Below are 22,656 nucleotides of genomic sequence, written 5' to 3' on the forward strand. Positions count from 1 at the left end.
CTGTGGATGACCCCCTGCAGCTGCAGCTAGGCTGCGTATGCAGGTGGTCCACCACCATTTTTCACACAGGGGTGGCTGTGTGTGATGTCACTCAGTCACCCCAAAAATGCAGATGGCCCTACTTTGTTTTCCCCATGGCGTCCCCACAATGGTCCATCACTGCCCCCCGCCCTCCCCGTGAACACCTCTGCCTGTCAATCAGGCAGAGGTGTATACAGCTAATGTAATCCAAATCTACAGAGCACTAGGAACAGGGATATTGCAGTTGCATCCCTGAATGCCGCATTCCACTTATAAAAATAGAAATATATTTACTAGCACTGGTCCACATTTCTATTTTCTGTTTGCATTGCCCATATGCCTTCTATAGACAGTGTTTCCTATAGGAGTACTACTGTGTGGCATAACGTGAATAAGAGACACTACTGTCTGGTGTGATGTGGTACTGTGTGGCATAACATGAATAAGAGACACTACTGTGTGGTGTAATGAGATTCTGTGTGGCATAACGTGAAAAAGAGACACTACTGTCTGGTGTAATGTGAAACTGTGTGGCATAACGTGAATAAGAGACACTACTGTGTGGTGTAATGTGATACTGTGTGGCATAACGTGAATAAGAGACACTACTGTGCAGTGTAATGTGATACTGTGTGGCATAACATGAATAAGAGACACTACTGTGCAGTGTAATGTGATACTGTGTGGCATAACGTGAATAAGAGACACTACTGTGTGGTGTAGTGTGAAACTGTGTGGCATAACGTGAATAAGAGACACTACTGTGTGGTGTAATCTGATACTGTGTGGCATAATGTGAATAAGAGACACATCTGTGCGGTGTAATGTGATACTGTGTGGCATAACGTGAATAAGAGACACTACTGTGTGGTGTAATGAGATACTGTGTGGCATAACGTGAATAAGAGACACTACCGTGTGGTGTAGTGTGAAACTGTGTGGCATAACGTGAATAAGAGACACTACTGTGTGGTGTAATGTGATACTGTGTGGCATAACGTGAATAAGAGACACTACTGTGTGGTGTAGTGTGAAACTGTGTGGCATAACGTGAATAAAAGACACTACTGTGTGGTGTAATGTGATAATGTGTGGCATAACGTGACTAAGAGACACATCTGTGCAGTGTAATGTGATACTGTGTGGCATAACGTGAATAAGAGACACTACTGTGTGGTGTAATGAAATACTGTGTGGCATAACGTGAATAAGAGACACTACTGTGCAGTGTAATGTGATACTGTGTGGCATAACGTAAATAAGAGACACTACTGTGCAGTGTAATGTGATACTGTGTGGCATAACGTGAATAAGAGACACTACTGTGCAGTGTAATGTGATACTGTGTGGCATAGCATGAATAAGAGACACTACTGTGTGATGTAATGTGATACTGTGTGGCATAACGTGAATAAGACACACTACTGTGTAGTGTAATGTGATATTGTGTGGCATAACGTGAATAAGAGAAACTACTGTGCAGTGTAATGTGATACTGTTTAGTATAACGTGTATAAGAGACACTATTGTGTGATGTAATATGATACTGTGTGGCATAATTTTAATTGGAAGTACTATTGTGTGGCCACACCCCTTCCCCACAAGGCCACACCCTTTTTGATACACCTTCCTTATTGCAAATATGTGGGGGGGGTCACCAGCCCTTACTCTGCCAGGAGTGCTCGGATCCCTAGATACACCCCTGACTAGCAGTATCTAAGGCTATGCCCAAAATTTAAACATTGCCTTGTTTGTTGTATGTCTGAGTCAGTGTAATAATATAGTAAATTATTTTAGATTTTTATACTTTATGTAATAGTTAATTATAAAATAATGAATTACATAGGTTATGTACAATTAGATATCTTCTTTTTTAGGTTTTTAAACATACCAGTGTGAAAACTATATCTTTCTTCCTAGAGATATTAAGAAGTGGGTAAAAAAAACCACCAGAAGATTTATCATTTTACTAAAAAAATAGTTTCACAGCTAGCAAAGCTACAATTAATTTGTTTCACTCTGTCTTTCACATTATGATGCAGTAGCTACCATAAAAAACACATTTTCTTAAAGGTTGACCATTTTTATATACAGTATATGATGAGTTGTCCCAGTTCTGTATGTTGGATGCATGAATTTACTTAAGTTAAAATTCTCTTGAATATGGTGCTTGGCTGCTATGCCTAGCACGTGACCAATTAAACTCTAAATAGTTGTAGAGAAACTCTAAACATAATCCTAAAAGTCCATTGTTCTGTGATCATTTTTCAACACTGGTAGTATATTGTGTTTTATCATAAGAACAAATGGTAGTAACTCTTGTTTTATAACTCTCTTAGACAGCAAAAACACATGTTTGAAGCCTTGGGATTTTGCTTCTGTGGGGGAACACATCGAAAGAGGTATAGCTATGATAGTCTGAGAGGTAGTAGTTTTGGTAGCATGCAATATGGTACATGGATATGTTCGTGCTGTTTGTATAGTGCATAGTGTGCAATAAGGTACTTGGCACTGTTGGCACAGCATATAGTGTAACATAAGGTATATAATGAAAGGCACAGATGTTTTGTCACTCTCGGAACAGTGCATAGCATACAATGAGAGGCACAGATGCGTTGGCACTATTGGAACAGCACATAGTATGCAATAAGAGGTACGGATGTGTTGGCACTGTGGGAACAGCAAGTAGCGTGCAATAAGATACATGTAATAGATGCAATAACCTTTGAGCTTATAACCAGACAGCAAGTGTATCAGAGTACAAACATGCACATAAATTATAAATGCAAATAGGTGAAAATGACACAATCAAATACACTGGTGCAGAGTCTAAGACCCCTACTGAACTGCATCAGGTATCCCTGCAATAAGATAGGGACTTTACTCATTTAGGACCTACTGTAGGTTGTGGCTTGTGTGGTTGGTTGCCACTGTGAAAGCCACAGAGTACTTAGCTGGTATGAGGATTTTGTAAACTCTGCAGATGGAAATGTGGGTAACGATGTGCTGCTGTTGAGGAAACCAAACACTGGAGTTGAAATACAGTAACACTGAAGCAAACTATACTAGAGAGAACAGTTCTTGGAGCAGGAACATCTAGACACAAGATCTAGACACATCTAGACACAATTGATACTCATGCACTGGAGAAGTGCACTGAGCAGGTTTTCATAATGGTTGGCTGATACATAAATGAGACATCAGTGCTGGAGGTTAGTGGTAATGCCTAATAGTGATGTTATATTATCTCTGCCCTGAGGATAATCCCAGCTGGGTTTTGAATGGGAACGCAAGCAATCAGTGAGCTGCTAAGCATTTAGAAGCAAGCCAGTCATGTCCATGACTGCTGGTACTGACAACATGCCTGTCAGGACTGGCAAAATCAATTACAAAGGCTTGCTGTATAAGCCACCAGTCAAGCCCCATATTTACAGTACAATCAAGTGATTTCCAATGGCATATCCACCAGTTACACATAGAGATGTGCTCCGGAAATTTTTCGGGTTTTGTGTTTTGGTTTTGTATTCGGTTCCGCGGCCGTGTTTTGGATTCGGACGCGTTTTGGCAAAACCTCCCTGAAATTTTTTTGTCAGATTCAGGTGTGTTTTGGATTCAGGTGTTTTTTTTTCCCAAAAACCCTCAAAAACAGCTTAAATCATAGAATTTGGGGGTAATTTTGATCCTATAGTATTATTAACCTCAATAACCACAATTTCCACTCATTTACAGTCTATTCTGAACACCTAACAATACTATTTTTAATCCTAAAATTTGCACCGAGGTCGCTGGATGACTAAGCAAAGCGACCCAAGAGGGCGGCACAAACACCTGGCCCATCTAGGAGTGACACTGCAGTGTCAGACAGGATGGCACTTCAAAAAATTGGCCCCAAACAGCACATGATGCAAAGAAAAGAGAAAAAGAGGTGCACTGTGGTCGCTGGACGGCTAAGCGACACAAACACCTCAATATCACAGGAAATATTCATTCTAATCAATGGTATTATTGGTCCAAATCACTGGAAGAAAATTACAAAATCACTGGAATTATTCGTTCTAATCAATGGTATTATTGGTCCAAATCACTGGAAGAAAATGACAAAATAACTGGAATTATTTGTTCTAATCAGTGGTATTATTGGTCCAAATCACTGGAAGAAAATGACAAAATCACTGGAATTAAATGGCAGTAATGTCGGGAATTATATCAAATGGCAGTACCACTGGACATATACGGAAGTGTCAGACAGGATGGCACTTAAAAAAATTGTCCCTAGACAGCACATGATGCAAAGAAAAGAGAAAAAGAGGTGCACTGTGGTCGCTGGACGGCTAAGCTAAGCGACACAAACCCCTCAATATCACTGGAATTATTTGTTCTAATCAATGGTATTATTGGTCCAAATCACTGGAAGAAAATGACAAAATCACTGGAATTATTCATTCTAATCAATGGTATTATTGGTACAAATCACTGGAAGAAAATGACAAAATCACTGGAATTATTCGTAAACATTTGTAGAAAGTCACTGCTTTCTGATTACAGAAATGCTCAGATATTCCTGCGAATCCACAATCCCTTCCCAGAGCAAAAAGAAATTGTGAAACCGTTGCTTAAGAACGTTTGTTCTCTTTCCCTTACAAAGGAACAAACCACTTTCCAAGAAGACTGATGTTTTTGGGATTATGGAGACATAATGTTTTTGAATATAAATCCTAAAGCAGGTGGTGTATTAGAGCAAAAGAGTGCAAGAGACCAGCCATGCAGTTTCTGAAATATTATGACAAAATGTTACTGTATTTCATAAGCACTCATTCCTAACTCTGCTAAGTACTATTTGGTATACTGTATCTGGCTTCCATGAGGTAGTTGTCCATTATTTCAGCTTCCATTGACCTTTTTGAAAGCGGTAGAAGTTATCGATTCTTTTATTCTCCCCTATTTTTAATTTTCTCCTGCATAGCCCAGTAAAATGTTGCAATGTTAAGTATTGACTTGTGCCTTCTGGGGATCCACTTCTTCACCAAACCCAGCCAAATCTCATCCTAACCCTCTGTTCCACGTTCTCTATGTACCCCATATGTGTCACCCATGTCTGTCTACCCCTCCCCTTTAGATTGTAAGCTCTCATGAGCAGAGCCCTCTTCCCCATGTGCATATCCTTTGTCTTACTTTAATCATCTTCAACTGTACCACATCCAGCAGTCTTCTGCCACCTGATACTTATTCCAGTGTCATCTGCTGATGTAACTATGTGTATTTACCCTGTACTTGTCCTATACTGTCATCAACTGTAAATTGTTGTTTTCATGTTTGATTATTTATGTACTCTGTAATTGGGTGCTGCAGAACCCTTGTGGCGCCATATAAATAAAGGGTAATAATAATAATAATAATAATAATAATAATATAGGGTGTATAATCCCCAGGTGTATCTCACACATCACACAGTACAGTATATAGGGTGTATAATCCCCAGGTGTATCTCACACATCGCTCAGTACAGATTACAGGATGTATAATCACCAGGTGTATAACATACGTCACACAGTACAGTATACATACTGGTCACAACAATGCAGCAGATATTGAGCACTGATCAGGATACTAGAAGTGACACAGAGCTGCAAGATACAGTAATGGCCTACTGTACTGTACTATATATGTATACTGCTGGTCACCAAAATGCTGCACTGTCCTACTATGTACTGCTCACAATAATGCAGCACAGATATGGAATGGATACTTGCAGTGACACAGAGCTGCAAGATACTACAGCAATGGCCTAATGTACTGTACAACTCTATACTGTTGGTCACCAAAATGCTGCACTGTCCTACTATATACAGCTCACAATAATGCAGCACAGATATGGAATGGATACTTGCAGTGACACAGAGCTGCAAGATACAGCAATGGCCTACTGTACTGTACAACTATATACTGTTGGTCACCAAAATGCTGCACAGTAATACTATATATACTGCTCACAAAAATGCAGCACAGATATGGAATGGATACTTGCAGTGACACAGAGCTGCAAGATACAGCAATGGCCTACTGTACAACTATATACTGTTGGTCACCAAAATGCTGCACTGTAATACTATATATACTGCTCACAATAATGCAGCACAGATATGGAATGGATACTTGCAGTGACACAGAGCTGCAAGATACAGCAATGGCCTACTGTACTGTACTACTATTATACTGGTGGTCCCCAGTCCCCACAATAAAGCACACTGAGCACAGATATTTGCAGCACACTGAGCAGAGATATGGAGCGTTTTCAGGCAGAGAACGTAGATATTTTCAGCACACTGAGCACAGTTATTTGAAGCACACTGAGCACAGATATTTGCAGCACACTGAGCACAGATTATGGAGCTTTTCAGGGAGAGAACGCAGCCACGTCCTCTCCGTTCAATCTCCAATGCATGAGTGAAAATGGCGGCGACGCGCGGCTCTTTATATAGAATACGAATCTCGCGAGAATCCGACAGTGGGATGATGACATTCGGGCGCGTTCGGGTTAACAGAGCAAGGCGGGAAGATCCGAGGCTGCCTCGGAACCGTGTAAAATAGGTGAAGTTCGGGGGGTTCAGATCTCGGAGAACCGAACCCGCTCATCTCTAATTACACACTACCTGTTCAGAACCGCAGTAATCAGCAGCTCCTCCTCTTCTTCAACCTTCAAAAAGAAAGTCTCTAGGCTTCCAGTATTAGTTTTGCTCCTCATCTTGCTGCTCTTTTACAGCATTGTGTCTATCCTGTTTACCATATCTAGAACTTTAACTACCTAATCTGTAACATGTTTCCTTGTATCCTGCTTTCCTGTGTGCTGTACCTGGAAACGAACTTGATGTTACACCTGGATCATCCCAATCCGTATTTCAATACATAATTACATATCTAATCCTGCACACAATATTCCTAGTTTCTTTCTCTGATCATTTACATTGCTTTACATTCAGCTATAATCTGTCTGGCACCAGCTATTGGAATCATACCACTGAACTACCTGTAACAATTTGATAACAGGTAACTTACAATATTCTGTTATTCTCTTGAATTCTCATGCATTCTAACTCTACACTACCAGTTAACCAAGGGAGCACTGCATCTTTGCCCTTTGAAAAGGGTGTCTGATGGGGAAAGAGGAGTATTTGACTTTGTACAATCTAATAGGATGCCTCAGGGTATATATTTGTAACTATGTATACAATAGGTCTGCATTGCCATATTACCCTCTTACAGTAAGACCAATGCTTCATAGAGGTGCAACATGCCTCTGCTATTTGGCAGAAAAAATAAAACAAATCATTTGTAAAAAAAAATAATCCTTTTTAGAAGTTATTAATTATATCTTTTATGGAAGGTGTTCATTGATAAATTGTTTTGACATGGATAAAACTTAAGAGTAACATTGTCTTCCACAGAAAATTATTCTTATATACAGCTAAATTAACATGAAGTTTAAATATGCTAAACCATTTGTGTTCTTCATATAAAGGATGCTCAGAAATATTTATTGATTTTTAAAAAAAAATTGCTTAGTATAAAAAACATTTTATTTGCAGACTAAAGTAGATAATTCATCCAGTTGCAATAATGGAATGTCAGAAGGTATTTCTGATAAAAGGATTATAAAAAGGCAAGGTCACTTTGAAGCATAGTAAGCTATGTGCTGGTGACACATATTTCGAAGTAGGATATATATTGTTCAATAATATGCTGCTGCAAAGATCATGCTATCTGTTTTATTAGCTCCAAAGAATTGAAAGCTTTGACATTGGTCTTACTATGGTGGAGTCCTATCAGTATTTTATCATAGAGAAAATTCATATGATTCAACTTTTAATAGCCTTGACCTGTTTACTACAAACCCATGTAATGAATTTCCTACTCGAGTGACCATTATAATACACATCAATCTAATCTATATATTAAATTCACATTTGTTTTCTGCTAGCATAGCATTTAATTCTTTTCTAACTAAACATCTGATTGTTTGGAATAGCTTGCAGCAATTTCATGTTGAACAGGTGATATATACATTTGTTCTCTCTACCTACAGTAATTCAGGCTTTTTGCTAAATAAGAAAAATATTGTGAAAGCAAGTCTGTATATTGTGATAGATGGAGTATTTATACCAGAATTGACAATCATGCAATATATTGCAGTTACTATATTTGTGAACAGTGATGGAACTACTGTAATTAAGCAAAAAAGTAGTATCTTAAATGGAGCAGTTTGTGATATTTCACATATAGGGGGTTATTCAGTTTTGTTAGCAAACCAAAAAGGTTAGCAATTGGGCAAAACCATGATGCACTGCAGGTGGGACAGATGTAACATGTGCAGAGAGATTTAGATTTGTTTGGGGTGTATTGGTATTAGTGGTGTTTGGATTCATTTGATTAATTTGATTCATGGAAGTTAGTCCAGGCCCCAGTTTTTAATTGTTGCCTATAGATTATGACTGGGACACCTCTGGGAACACAGCAACAATAATAATAATAATAATAATACTAGCATTAGGAAAGTCTTAAAAAACAGATACATTTATGAATATAACAAAAGAGGCAAAAGAGCATCAATCTAATGCTCTTTTGCCTACTTTGGTATATTCACAAATGTATCTGTGTTTTAAGACTTTTCTAGTGCTAGTAGTAGTATTATTATTGTTGCTGTGTTCCCAGAGGTGTCCCAGTCATAATCTATAGGTAACAATTAAACATTGGGGCCTGGCATAACTTCAGTGAATCAAATGAATCCAAGCACCACTAATACCAATAAGTTGTTTCTGAGTATAACGCAAACTATGGTTTTTATTTAGGTTTGTTAGTAAAAGATGTTGTGAAGAGAGGATCATTTTTCCTGGTGAAAATGGTTAGACTAATGTTATGAATGACTCCATTATACAGTACATATTGATGCTACTAATTTTACACACACATGATAGAATATCCTGCAGGCCTATATCTTATCTCATAACGAGAAATAGTTTATATGAAACCTTGATGCAGACTCATGCAACTACACTCATAACTGCCATACCAGATCTCCAAAAGCATCTAGAGTATTGCAAACAGTAACTCAGGTTGCATCTAATGAGCAAATAATTAGAGTGAATATATTTGTGTTGGGTATGGGATAACGGCAGTCTGGATCCCAGCAGTCAGCATACCAATATCAGCTGCCAGAATGCTGGCAAAGGAGTGAGCACAACAATGCCCCTTGTGGGCTCGTGGGCTCGCTCCACTTGCCACTGGTTATATTCCAACTCTATGAGTGTCATGGACACACACGAGTGGGAATAGCCTTCAGCCACCTGCAGGCATTCTGGTGGCCGGGATCCCAGCATCGGTATGTTGACCGCCGGGATTCCGACTGTCGGGATTGTGACTACATCCTATATACTCACCCTATAGCAGCAAGTATCAGATATGCACAAAACTCAACAGTGCATTTAAAAAAACAGATGGTCTAAAAATGTGGTCAAGTACAAATAACTTACAGTACATAAAGTTGGCTTTCCAAAATCAATGAATGTCCCAGCATTCACTATATTTTGTTCTTGGATTTGCCCACAATATTACACACTGTGGAGTTACCAATGGTGTTTGCTCATGGTCTCAGCCCACCAAGAGACAACAAGGAGAACAAAACATGAGTTGTCATCTTTAAATACAATACCTTAAGTATGCACAAAAACTTTAAACAACTGTTAATAAATAACACAGATAAATGTGGAACTCTGCAAAACATCACATACCATTGCCTGGGATGAAATACACCTTCTATTTCAAGATTATTTGACTAAAGTTATCAGGGCACGGCAGAAAATGTCACCAGTATGCACTCAATTAAGGTGGGACAGAGATTTTCTTTATTATAGTTGATGGATAACCTATACTTTGATAGAAAAGCTGTTTTTTTGTGTGAATATACAGTAGAACAGGAAATAAAGCAGGTTTATAAAATGTGGATAAGAAAAAAAGTAAAAATCTTCCCCCAGCCCACCAAAAAGGATAAGCAATGAGATTTCAATACAACATGATAATAGAAATACAGAGATCTCAGTTTGCATATATTTGCAAAAAATATAAATTAATCCACCAGGCTTCGCCTAGCCATCTCTGTTTCTGGCAGCCCATAATGCTATGTAACAGTGTGCTGGGCTGAATATTTTTCTCTCTTGTTTAGAAGTACTGCTTAGTGTCATGCACTTGTGAAGTAGCACTACATTGATTGAGCAGTCATCATATTTTATTATACAAAAGTATATCCAATCAATTTAAACCCAGAGTTGAAGTGATTAAACTAACATTTTGAGAAACAACAGAATGGTTTCTAACCAGACAATTTCATTGACTACCATTTGATTCCAGGGACTTGCTGGGACTTTCTCTCTTTGTCTCTATCTCTCTCGCTCTCTCTTTCTTTCTCCCTACCGCCACCCCTCACTCTCTCTAATTTCTCATGTGACTAATAGTTCTACTGTTAGCGGTTGAGAAAGAGTGCTATTGTACAATATAATAAATGTGTTGTATACCAAAATTATTCCTGCTCAGTGTTTTTATAATATTTATATTTTTCTATACAATAAAAAGCAGATTTATGTAGAATTATATATTTCATATATGTGTATATGCATGTACTGTATGTGTGTCCATATATAATTCAATAAGTACTGTGCATTAAAATCAGCAGGTTGGTCAATATACAAAGCCCACAATTGAGTTTATTATTTTCTCTTGGAATACTATCACCTGACTTGCAACTTTAGTACGTTGTTTAATACACCAAAAAAAATAAGCTTTTTGGAAAATATTGGCCCAACATGGGACCCCTGTAATCTCCTCCTAAACTCTCCAGTGTTTTAGACTTTACATAATTTTCCACTGAATACTGTCACTTGTGTCCAGACCTAAAAGAGAAAATGCAAACTGATTTTACAGTATCTGTCTATCTGAACAGATGGTGTTTAACATATGCATATGTAACCTCTCTTTTAAAATAACTTTCACTACATCTGTACATTTATGACTACAAAATGTAGGCATGAAAAATACCTCACATTTCATACACCTGTTTGTTGACTTAATAAAAGTGAATAGATTTTCTGATAAACCTGTTGAGAAAATTAAATCTTGCTGGTTTTGCAAGCTGGCTATAAAGGGATTTTTTTCTTAAGTCTCGACTCTAATTTTGTGAAATATACTTATTGTGTTGGCAGACCTTACATCATTGTCTCTGTTCTGGAAATATCTTTATGAAGAATAAAAGGCTTCACATTATTTTAAAATTAGCAAGAAAACCAATAAATATGTTGTTATAGATGCATTACAACTCGGTAGGGTTTATCTTTAATGGCCATGAAAAATATCTCATTAAGTCTTTGGCCTTGTGCCTCGCTCAATGCGGCAAACATATTATAATGACCAGCTAAAGCACTCCCTATCATCATTCTGGTGTTTTCATTCTATCATCCTGCTGTGAATGCAATGTACAATATTAAGATTGCTGCAAGATTTTGAGCATTTTAAATGGATATTGATACACAGTTCAAGTACAGTAATTATATTGCTTTATATACTTTAAAGGATGTTGAGGGAAACAGCTTTACTAATAAACACTTTATTTCATTTCGGCACAATCATTTGTTGCTTAAACTGTTTATATTTATTGCCATTTGCCAATATTGTGTAAACGTTGCCCAATTTAGATTGTGAATTATTGTACAGTACATTCTTTTAAAAACTATTTGCCAATTATGTTCCAAATGTGGTCATTAAGATAAAATTTGTGGTGTGATACTGACAGTAAAAAAAGTTTAGCAAAGCGTACCAGATCATATTCCATTCACTTTCAATCAATTAAGCGAAAGAGTCATTGAATGCTTGGATTCAATGCAATTGTCCAGAAGGGACTTAACACATACAAAATTAACATTATTCTAATGATTATATTTCTTGCTAATGCTGAGCCGATTAAAGCAGTGAAATAAAAAGAACTGTACAATGTGTTATGGTATTCTCATTAGTAATGACTGTCTTCCTTGCAGGCTGCTCGTAAACTCAATAAATATTGTATTAAACAAGTTTCAAGTTTCAATTTGCACAGTTCAGTTGGTGAAAGAATATGATTGATGGAAATAAGTAAAGATTATTTAATGATTAAAAACTAACATTAGGTTGATAGTACCTTTCATTGGCACACAGTGGTTTTATCTCAATGTCAACTGATCTGTGTAATATACGTTCTTGTTAAGGCAGTGTCTATGTTTGTATTCATTAAGGGTACATTAAGAATAAAAAAACATTTTAAACTTGATACACTCTGTTTTTCCACTGTGTCATTTATAAGGAACTAAAAATACTTTTTTCACTGGTACATTTGTTTTCTATAATAATCACTGTTCATTGCGGTAGTGGTGTATCTAACTTGACATGGCTTTTATGAATTATGACCTTGTTGAAAAGCAATTTGGGCATAAATACAAGAGTCTCATTGTATGATTATCACTATGTTAAGGTACATTTGTCATTTCTCCATACTATTTTATGAGTACTTCATGTATGGCAGTAATTTTTATTGCACTACAGGTAAAGAGTTTATTAGTTCTCAATTCAACTGAGTTTATGTGTTCTTGTTTCAGATTCATTTTGACTAGTTTGAGAGGGGAGCCATGATTGATGTATCTGTCCTTGACAAGCTGGCATTATCATGATCAAGTCTTGTGCTTTGATTTCACCCAGTGGCCAAGAGCTTTGTATTATCGAAAAGAGGGAGGGGATTTTTAGAATTAACGTAATAGGTAAGTAAACTTTTTTTTAGTATTTTATTTTAGTATTTATATTTGCAACATGTTCACAGATTTCATAGCCTATAGTGCAATTTCAACATATATACACACGTTATTTTAAATCAAGTACACTATGACAGTGATGCATATTATTGTGAAAGTTACAAATTTACAGCAATTAACTGGCATGTGCACTTCTAGGTATGTTAGTGTAGGTGTCATAAACACACATATTACATTGAACACTAGATTAAGGAACTTTAAGGAAAAATTACTTCATAGGAAGGGTAGTGGATAAGTGGAATAGCTTCCTATGAGAGTGGCAAAGGCAGTAGAGCAATTTAAACATGCTTAGAATAGGCATTCTATTATCCTTACAATGACCTAAGGACCCAAGATAAAAGAAAAAAGGGGCAGACTAGATTGGACAAGAAGTTCTAATCTGACATCAAATTCTATGTTTCCATGTTTCTATAAAATAACTTATTAGGGTTTTCTCCCATGCCAATATTAGGCAATCTTGATATGTCTGTCTATCTTTATACACTCAAAAACACAGTCTATACTCATTAGTTGATAATTTAGCTTGAGTTCACTATACCCAGGAACACTACATAATCAACTATTTAGGGTACAGGATTCCTGCTTCCTTTTATACTCATTCATTCAATTCTATGTAAATTATATGCTTAATTAAAAATTAAAAAGAAATCAGTTGCCAGGAACACAGAAAATTTGCTCTTTTCCATATTGAGCATAATACAAAACTGGCAGAGTCTGATCCCAACTTTTTATTGACTTTTTGTTTATTCATTAATTTATTAACTGAAATCTAAAAGCTTATTGATTGTAAATGTCATGCTGTACAATTATATCAACTATTTTCAACACTTCAATGTAATAGTTGAAATACTATTGCACAAATGATATTGTAAGCATTATTATTTCTTCAAAGATACTAATTAGCATTACTCTATCTAATAATATGAAATTTGTGATGTTGTAGAGTTTAATGCAGAAGAATAGATTTTGGGCAGAGATAGCATCCATGTGCTACTGTATGCAAATATTTCTTTTTATTGTTACGGGGCATGCAGCCTTTCAGAAATATTTCCCTTGAATGTGTTACTAGAACAGTAGTATGTGAATTGTTCATGGCAACCAGCATTATTTTGTGAAATATATACTGTACATTGATAATATCTATTCAGATCTATTTTGAAAGTTTAATTACAATTAATACCATCTGTGATTACCAGCACGATTATGGTGAGTAATAGCATTAAGAATGATAGTGCAATTAGTTTGACATTTTTTTCTTCTCTCTCAATCACTCTGTAAATTGTGACCTTTTAATTAACTGCTGATAGCTGATTGTTCATTTTTATATACTTTATTTTGCTGTGCAAAGTGATAATTGGGCAATAGCAACTAAGCTGTGTTGTAATATTTTTATAGGCTGGCAGTTTTAACAGATGAATGTTATTTTGACTCAACTTTCCAAAAAATTTAAATTGGTGTTCAAAAGCTACTGTAATGTTGTACATATCTTCACACTTTGTCATGCCCCGTTTTGCTCACTTTAATGATACTAACACTTTCTTGCCATGTCTGCATGGATGTGTGATCAGTATATGTAAATAGGTCATGTGAAAGAAACACTGTAGAATTTCCATGAACACCTACTGAACTCACTTTAAAATATCATAATACTCAAAGTGAGCCAAGCAGTCTTCCAGGCAAGTAAACCTCCACTTAATCACTCTCTAAGGCTTACTGCATCTACCCCTAAAATCACTCATTTTAAAGAAGTTTCTCTTCTATGGTAAATCATACCAGTCAATCATCAGTAGCAGGAACAGAATGTGGTGGTAATACAGTGTGATGATAAATACACTACCTACACACTGCACCGCCATGATGAGACATTAACTTGTAGGGTAAAGTATAGTAATTTGTAGAGACTGTAGCCTACATTTGCTGCACTTTTGCCACTAAGTCACCAGCACTTTTTTCTATGAACACTTACAGAGGATAGACTGAAGAGCTCTCTCCAACATCTATAAATACCTTTCTGTCTCAATCATTTCTCTGTAGACAGGGACTAGAGACCAATAGGAAGTTTAGGGAAAATACAAAAATTATGTCAGCAATTACCAAGTTCTTGGAGAAAAAGCAGATACATACTGTATACATGATTGAAGAGTATTAATAAATGAACAAGTGAACTGCATCATATACTGTATGTACCTGTATGTACAATTATTGACTTCACTTACCTTTTAAATACAAACTGAATATCCCCATGTGCAACTAATTAACCTTTCTATACATGTCTACTCCCTCTTGTAAAACTTTATGAAGTCTTCCCTCAAAACATAACACTGTTCCAACTTCCAACCAGTGTAAATGTATGTGCACTTACTGTATGTGTCTTTGCAAGAAAGATGCAAGAATGAAGTCCTTGAACAAAGAGCTTGCACTCTATATACTTAGCACTAATACACCTTTTAAAATGTATGTAGCCAGTTACTATGCAATCCACATCTATTTGTAAAAACATTCTATTTAATGCACATACTGTTTTAATAGTAATGCCTTTTAGGGTATGATTTTTTTAAAGCTCACAATGAAAATTGGAACAAAAACACTTGTTCACAAACTTACAATCACTTATTGGAAGTGTCACTGTGTTACTACACAGAGCATTCTCAAAGTAGACATAATCCTTGCTCTTCTTTCCAAAACATGCATCTACTGTCTACAAGAAATAATAGTTTCTCATACTGGAGCTGAAAATTGTAAACAGAGAACAAAATTGTTTAAAATTACAGTATATATGTGTATATATATATATATATATATATATATATATATATATATATATACATATATATATACATGTACAGTGAGTGATTATTATATTACTGCTGAAAACATAAAAAGAAATGGCATTTCTGGCTATAATTACTATATTGCATGGGGTGATTGATCTGGGGAATTCAAACAATCTTCCACTACTGTGAGGATAAATTGGTAGCTGCCATACATGGAATTTATTTTTTTTGCCTTCGTCTGAATCATCACAGCTAGAATTTCCAAAAGGTTAAATTTGATGGACTTCTAAGTCTTTTTTTAACTTCACAAACTATGTAACTATGGTACAGTGTACTGTATATTTATATATATATTTTTTCTTTTCCTAGGCATGGGCATTAAAACTCTTTATTTAAGGCCAGAGTCAATGTTAATATTAATCCCCATGTCTATAATGGTATTACATTCCATTGCATTTCAAAAGAAATTTAATATAAGTAGGTCTTTGCTAGTGAGTTAATATGGGATGGAATTTAAAAAATGACAATCATTTGAAGTCCATAGACTAGTCCTCAGTGTGTCTTTATATGAACTAAGCTGGCTGAAATAACTTCATTAAGAGCATTGAGCCACATTTAGAAGTGTTTTCTCCACCATACATTCATCTGTGAATGTATGCTGTATCTTAAATATTAATATGAAAGTAATTTCAGCAAAAAAATATGTCCTCATTAAAATGAAAATATTACTAAGGGAGGTCATTAGAAAACACAATGTGAAATTAAATGAAAGAATTCTACATCAATAGATTGCATCAAATTAGTATGTTTTAAAGCCTTGATATTAACAATAGAAATTAGGTACTGCAAGGCTACAATATGTTTAAAATGTAATGCATCATCAATGGAAACATTGTAAGGCTTCTGCAAAAAGAAGTGCTTTTCAGATAATGATGCCATATTTATTTACTATGTAGACATTTTTTTACTTTAATTCTGCAATTCCGCGGTAAAGTACTAGTGATACATATAAGCAGGGACGCGCAGTCAGGGGAGGCAGTCCCTCTCCTGTCATACTCCCTGTCATTCTACAGAGTTTAAACTATAAAAATGACTAGTATAATACAAAGAAGATAATTTACAAAGAAGATAATTAGAACTTATGAGCATTTTCTTTGTATTGCTGCAATCAGTTTTATAGGCAAAACCCTTCAGATTTGCGGAGCTCTCTGCAGGGAGAGATGAGAGATGAGCTAGTGAGAGCTCTGCCTCAGCTCTGTGTAGTCTGACACTGCTTACGGAGCTGGGGGTGGGCTACAGAGCAGACATAAATACAGCAAATAAAAGATCCATGTGAGGCATGTGTTCTGAGGGCCAATCCAAGAAGTCCAGGAAGACACCGGAGCTTGGCAGCACTGAGGTTTGAGACTAGATCATCTTCAGAGAAGTGTGGGTATTAGTAAATCCATCTGACCACAACAAGAGGGGGGGGGGGGAAGCAAAATTCAGAACATGGGAGCCAAAGTGTACCCTCACGGGCTTGCTTCGCTCACCACACATCAGTCTCAGTGGCTCACTCCATTCTGCTTCGCTCGCCACCAGGTTACTAAAGTTAATACATGGTAATGTATATAGTGAAACTGCTCTTCCCTCTGTAAGATGGTATTTCCCAGGGTATTTCACCTTCTTTGAAGAGGATCTAGCCACTACCCAGCACTGGGGGCAGAGATGGAAGCTGCGGGGGAGGGCAGAGGTGGTGACCCAAAGCAGAAGGAAGGAGAACTACACAGATAGAGGTGAGAGCAGTAGTAGTGTGATCAGCTATCTCTGGACAGGCTGCCAGCACCACTAAATTCTCCTTCCATATAATAGATGTACTTCCATCCCAGGTTGGTGGGCTGACTACATTTGCCCTGCAGGACTCTCCTAAGCCTCTTCCTGACACTCACTCAGGAGACCATCCGGCAGACGGGATGACTGCTGTCACTATACGGACAGTGGCATCCTTGCGAGCTTTGTTTGCCACATGCTATATTCCCACTTGGGTGGTGGCATGGACCCAATACGGGGCTGCAGGTGGGATTCCAACTGCCAGCATTTCCCTGCCTGTAGGGATTCTGTGTTGGTATTTTGAATGCCGGGATCCCGATAGGCAGTATATTAACCACATCCCATCTAGAATGATCTTGCAGCAGCATCATCCCTGTAACACCATGGACAGAGACCCTGGGGACCTATGACTTGCACAACCTATAACCATCCTGTTTCTTTAACTGCAGGATGCACACATGGCCTCCAGTAAGTGACCAAATTATTTGATATTGCTTGATTATGCCTGCAGGATTACCTTTCTCTAGAATGGGTTACAGCAAGAAATAGTGTTACCATTTAGGAGTGTTTTTGTGAAATTTGCAATGTGCTATCTTCAAGCAGAAGGTCAATAACCCTCATACAATACATATATATGTCAATTTAATTAATCTGCAAGTAGCACATCATTTTCTTGTAATGCAGGTGTGTACTTTACTTTTCACAGTTACTGGTGGATTTCCTTTGGCCCCCGAATATGTGCAGAAAAATTCTGTAGAAAAAAATGCATTATTAAGTGTGAATGTTAAGTTGCAATTAACTAAAGAAACATATTCTAAATATAGCTGTTTTTCTAAATCAGGCTTACAGACATTGCCGTATCTAAATTGTGTGTAAGGTGTGCAATGTGCAAGGGCCCACACACTGCACACCCTCCACCCATTTAATTATACTTACCACTCCATTAGCCTGACGCTGGCTGCAGAGTTTCAAATATCACTGGGAAAATAGCCACCATGGGCCCCATGTTCCTGGAAACCTGCGTATATGCAGTAGACTCTGGCACAAAGTCTACTGTACTGCTGGAGAGGATGGGGCTTGATAGGAACCTGCACACAGAGCCACTCATCTCTTGAAATGTCCCTGCTTACAGATCCTTAATCATACTCACTGCAACAGTGTAGAGGTAAAGCTTGACATTGTTAAAGGTAAATATATATATATATTCCCATTAGCATGTTCCTTCACAATATAGGGCCTGATTCTAACTTACAGTATATGCTATTTGCATCGCTGCTGAGTCTTTCGACATTGCAGCAATGCGAAAATATGCTAATGCCACAGGAGGCGTCTGAAGGCAAAAGACACCGCTGCTGGCATTGCAGATCAGAGTACTCTGCCATCAGAGATCTAAGTAAGCATAAACGGATTCAGAAAGACTGCCCAAACACCGCAGTTGAGGCCAGAAAATCTGTCTCTTCACATGCAGCCTTGGCACACCACGATAATGGGGCTGACATGTTTATGAAAAAGCCACCCTCTCAATCCCCGACCCATGCCCATCACTGCACACAGAGCCGCAGATGCATTGCACTACACTGTGACTATGACGCATACCAAGTACACCCACTGCCAGAGTAGTATGCAAACCATCGGGATTGCATAAAACTCTGAATCAGGACCATAATGTAGCATTAAATAGAGAATGGTGTCTTGATAGAGTCATTACTCTGAAAGTTGCACTTTCCAAATAAAATGTAATGAAATACTCTCATCTCCTTATAAGTATGTGAATAGAGTCGGCATAATATAGCCACAATGCTAATTAATGAAGTACTGTCAGGTGTAGGGGTCAGTATGGAAACAGCCAGTGAGAAGTAGAAAGTGCAGATGATATCATCATCACACATACTGTATATACACATGTGCCCAACGCCAACCAAAGATACATCTCCTTAGTAGAGTTTTTAAGTGTGTGTCCAAGTATCACTAGTTGGCATGCTGCAGTTATATATATGTGAAGGCTATTCCTGTTCAAAATGTATGCAGTATATGTGTATAGTTGTATGTTTCTTCGCATGGATTTCCTCCGGGCACTCTGGTATCCCTCTATTAATGTCACATAGCTTCCCAAGTTTAGCTGATAAAAAAAATCAAGTTCAAAGGATGAAATGTAATCCAATTATTGTTATTATTTTCATATAGCTATATCCATATCATGGATTCTATGGGCCTGATTCAGAGTTCTATACTAATGCCATCACAGCTGTGTCTTTGTACATGGCTTCTGTGTGACGCAGGTTGAGATACGCCCTTGAAAATGTTCCAGATGCACTTTGGAGCCACTCCCTGTCACCTCCCCCAAACGCTTCCCAGCTGTCAATCACTTTGAAAATAAACCCTCACTGAGAGTGGTATTGCTAAGGTACCTTGGCGCATGTGCAGTGTGACTCAATAGTTGCTCTGTGAATATCTTAATTGCATCCAACTATGAATCAGGCTCAGTGACTACTGATTATTTGTTATACCAGGTTTATTTTATTCCTGAAATATGCTAGTCAAACAGTTGTAAAAAGAACATACTTATTCACATTGTTGATATACAGGTACTCACACATGATATACAGTACTGTATTCACTGTATCATTAGCAAAAAATATTTTTATTGGGGTGAGCCTGTTAAAATTTTTGCAGCATTTAGGCTTGCCAGTTAAGGAATTCTAATATACCAGGGCTCGACAAATCCCAGGGGCCAGGTCGCCATGGCCACTAGATTTTGCTGACTGGCTACTAGATTATGCAGGGAGGTAGGAAGCAGATCCTAACCACCCTCAGTGGAGAATGGTGAGCGTGCCTGTATTGCGATGGCCAGAAGTGCATATTTTGAGTGTACGTCCCGGCCTGTGCTGACTGCTGTGCCTGTCCCTCCCAACCTGTGCTGACTGCTATGCCTAAACTCTGGCTGCATAGACCTCCCAGATAGAAGGGTATATGCAGGCCGGCGATTGCAGTTTCGGAGGGGGTAGTGATGTGGCCAAATGGCGGGATGATTGTTTGCTATGGTGGGGTGGTTTGCCTGTGGGTATGCCCTTAGCTGTATGGCTGTGGGGGTTCATTTGCCTGGGGGGTGGGGGAAGGCTGCTCAGTAATGTGGCAGCAAGGGGGGGTTGAGTTTTTTTTTTTGGGTGTCATGATAGACTGGCTCCTACATTTGCATCCTGGCTCCTAGATTTTAGAAAAATTTGTCAATCCCTGTAATATACTGAATAAAATCTTACACATTTTCATGAAAGGAATCAGTGATCTACAATTACTGTACATGATATAAAAAAATAACAATATACTAGAATTGTAGTAGAAACAGAAGATATGTCTTCAGTAGTATTAAACGTTTTTTTTATCATTTAGACATAAAACCTTAATGTGGCTTATATAGCTATAGCATTCAATGTTGGTCACTGCTTTTGATCAGCTGGGAGACATTTGAAAAAGAGAGTCTTTCCAGGTCAGAGAGCAGCATATGATTTGTTGTGCGCTGAAGAAGGCGTCTCATGATTGGTGTCAAACTCTGTAGCCCTAATCGCTAACCTTTTCAAACTTCTCCCAAGCTGATCGTTTTCAAAAGCAGCATTCATTTGTTAATGCAAGGGGTGTATATAGCCCCCTATAATGAAATATTCACATCAATAGGTCAGCAGTAATTATCCTGAAAATCTGCACTTCTTTTGATTTTTACATTATTTCACATTCAAATTCATATAATACATTATTTTTTATTTTCAGGATTTAATAACTGAACCATTTTAAAGTACATAATTTAACCTCTGGAGCAATGTACAACAAGGCACTGTTGCATACCACCACAATTAAAAGTAAGGTCACACAGGCTAATTGCATTTACACAAGTATTCCATAAAAATAATTATGTTGACAAGTAGGTATAGGGTAAATTAATGTAAGAAATTTATATATTTTTTAATTGATGTATTGCACAGTAGACAGTCATTATTTCATGTTTCATCTGCAATAATATTTACAGTAGTAGATGTATTATGTTAGTATGAGGGTTCATTTTTTTCTATTTTGCTTTTTGCAGTTTTCTTTATAAATCAGTGTTCATTTTATTAATGGAATTAACTGTATATATTTCTGTTTCATTTGCTTTCATTATTTTCTCTTTGTAAATTTTGGTGAATGCATGGATGTATATCACTGTATAATTATATATATTTGAAGAATAAATATAATTCTTTGAACAGCTTCTTCAGCACAATATAAGAGGGATAAACAAGGATCAATAGCTTCCATAAAACCCTTAGGATTTTCACTGGGTGGTGTAAAATGTGCACAAAGAACTTGGTTCTCTGGACAGATTTTATCGAAAGTCACAAACAATTTATGGTTTTAAGGTACCTGACATCATTCTTAATAGTTTTAGACTGTGTTGTTGAATAGCACATTTATTCTTGGAATTGTGGATATAGAGTATACCTACAGTATTGGTTGTCATTTTATCACCTGTCATTTGTAAGTGTATTCGCACAGTGTTATTATTTTAAAGGGACACTACTGCTTATTTTGTAAACTACCTAAGTGCAGTGGCAGATTTCCTACAAGGCACATAAGGGACATGCCTAAGGGCACAACCTGATGGGGGCAGCACAGCAGGACATCCCACCCAGCCTCTGCCACCCACTCTCTGCATCAGAGCTGCTGATCCTTTTTTAATGTTGTATCAATAGGGGAAGGGAGGGTGACAGATAGTTGCTGCATCACCTGTATGCAAATCACTATCTGTCTGTCAGGAGGCATCAGCTTCAGGACCAGACAATTCCAACCATCCTAAAGGGGGTAGAAACTGATCCTGCTGCTGGATGGCTCTGCAGCTACTGTATGCTTCACTGCCTGTGACCATCAAGGCGGAGGATAGTTATGAAGGATGGTGGGCAGTCAACAATATTGCGTCTATGGGTGGCCTGACCCCTAATTCCATCTCTGACTATTGGCTATATTCAATAAGAGTCTGAAACTGCCGTCTTGTCGGAAAGACCGCAGTTTCCGACTGGAATAGGTCGGAAGGGGTTCCGACCTATTCAATATGGGCACATTTTTTCAGACAAGTCGGGAAACCCAACTTGTTGGAATGCTGTCGGAAAGCAGGTGGATCGGCGGAATACCAGCCGATCCACCTGCTG

The 22,656-nt window shown here is 37.6% G+C and overlaps 1 protein-coding gene and 1 long non-coding RNA gene across 8 annotated transcripts in view; one reads left to right on the top strand and one right to left on the bottom strand.

The window, feature by feature from the left end:
- The window catches only part of LINGO2 (leucine rich repeat and Ig domain containing 2), a 2,057,065-nt gene that overhangs the window by 1,259,860 nt on the left and 774,549 nt on the right, over positions 1–22,656 (top strand). For all 6 annotated transcript variants that reach the window (XM_063914082.1, XM_063914083.1, XM_063914084.1 and 3 more), the window contains one exon: positions 12,690–12,848. The gene's annotated coding sequence lies outside the window, so the exon portion shown is untranslated. The remainder of the gene's footprint in view (positions 1–12,689; positions 12,849–22,656) is intronic.
- LOC134898384 (uncharacterized) overlaps positions 1–22,656 on the bottom strand; it is a 356,145-nt gene that overhangs the window by 240,780 nt on the left and 92,709 nt on the right. The window lies entirely within an intron of this gene.

Source organism: Pseudophryne corroboree, chromosome 1, assembly GCF_028390025.1.
Source record: "Pseudophryne corroboree isolate aPseCor3 chromosome 1, aPseCor3.hap2, whole genome shotgun sequence".
Classification (NCBI taxonomy): Eukaryota; Metazoa; Chordata; class Amphibia; order Anura; family Myobatrachidae; genus Pseudophryne; species Pseudophryne corroboree.